Here is a 1,411-nt window from a genome sequence, read left to right as displayed (position 1 = left end):
CGCTCGCCAAGAGCCTCGAGCCCGTCTCCTGGAGCGCCGGCAACCCCAAGTACGTGCGGGCGCGGGGGGCCCCGGCCGCGGGCTGCCCGGCGGGGCCGGGGCGTGGGAACCGCTTCTCCGCGGACGGCGCTGGAGTACCGACGGGGCGGCCGCGCACCGCCGCCTGCTTCCCTTCTGCTGAAGCCTCGCAGCCCGCTTTGCTGCTCCGCTGTGGTTTTGGGGTTTCTTTCTTTTTTTTCTCTCCCTCCCCGCGTGTTCGCAGAGCGCTGCTGCCCGCGGCGCGGCTGGCCYGGCCCGGCCCGGGGRGCTGCCGGGCTGAAYTGTGCGAAACACGAAAGCTATTATCAGCTTTTTGTTATTTTTCCCCTCTCCTCTCTTTAAAATCTGATTGCTGAAGAGGTCTGTTGCTGTGGGGCTGTGGATGCCGGTCGGGGGTTGCCAGCAGATGGCTTTCAGTTCACACGCTCGGTGCAAACTTGGGCTGGAGGCGAGCAAAACTGGAGGTTAATTTATCAAAGCCTCACCGGATTTGGTTCAGTTTTATGCCAGAGCGATATTCCTTTTGTGTGTGGAAATTCTGTGAGGACTTTATTTTTTGGGGGAACACTGTGAAACTTGGAAAGTTTTGACCGCTTTTGCGTGTACCGAGGAGATCTAGGAATGTCTGGAGCCGTTCGCAGCCTTCAGGCTCGCCGGGATTCAGTTCCGTTTCGTTGGAAGCGGGGTTTCTGGTGATAACGCTTTCTAGACCGTCTCGGGGTGTGCGCAGGATCGTTCCCGCGGCGCCGCTCCGGCTCTAGGCCCGCTCGGTCCGTCCCCCGTGCCGTGCTCCTTCCCTGAGGTCTTACTAGTTAATCTGGACCAACGGACAACTACTGAAACCTAAATATACCTCGGTTTCTGTCGTTTACCTGAGCTCTGCGAGCGGCAGCCGGGGAGGCAGTTCTGGCTCCGATTCTTATTCCCGCAGACTCCAGGAGTCGGTATTGAGGGATATGAATCGCCTTCGCAAGCAAAGATTGTGAACTTCGGTGCTAGCGTTTATTCAGTAAATGCCTCCACCTGGCACTCAGGAGCACGTATTTCTTTAGGTGACCCAGGGCACGCAAGCGTGGTAAATGCATTAGACCTCGCTCTAGAAATCTTACTCTTTCCGTGCGGTGTAATAAATACCGGAGCTGCTCATCTGCCTTCTAGTGTGCGGAGGTCCTCAAAATGCCCTTGGTTTGAGGAGGACTTGGAAAATACTGTTTGGGGARTCAAAGCAGGTGCTTTTTGGTGCTTGCCACATTGGCTGCTACGTGCTCTGTTTTTTTTTCTTGGTGTGAAAGGAGAGGGGCTCTCTTTCCCCCTGCTCTGGCTCTGAATGTCTGCGTCTGGAAACGCTTCTCGCCGGGGGCCGGGGGGCCCT

At 57.1% G+C, this 1,411-nt stretch overlaps 1 protein-coding gene across 1 annotated transcript in view; it reads left to right on the top strand.

Moving 5' to 3' along the window:
* The first annotated feature begins 6 nt into the window (after window positions 1-6).
* The window catches only part of EFNB1 (ephrin B1), a 74,062-nt gene continuing 72,657 nt past the window's right edge, over window positions 7-1,411 (top strand). The window contains exon 1 of the mRNA XM_085325941.1: window positions 7-49. The gene's annotated coding sequence lies outside the window, so the exon portion shown is untranslated. The remainder of the gene's footprint in view (window positions 50-1,411) is intronic.

This window comes from Rhea americana, unplaced genomic scaffold (assembly GCF_003343005.1).
Source record: "Rhea americana isolate MKP2758 unplaced genomic scaffold, rheAme1 scaffold_125, whole genome shotgun sequence".
Classification (NCBI taxonomy): Eukaryota; Metazoa; Chordata; class Aves; order Rheiformes; family Rheidae; genus Rhea; species Rhea americana.
Note: the sequence above shows the minus strand (reverse complement) of the source record. Positions and strands in the feature narration are given on the sequence as shown.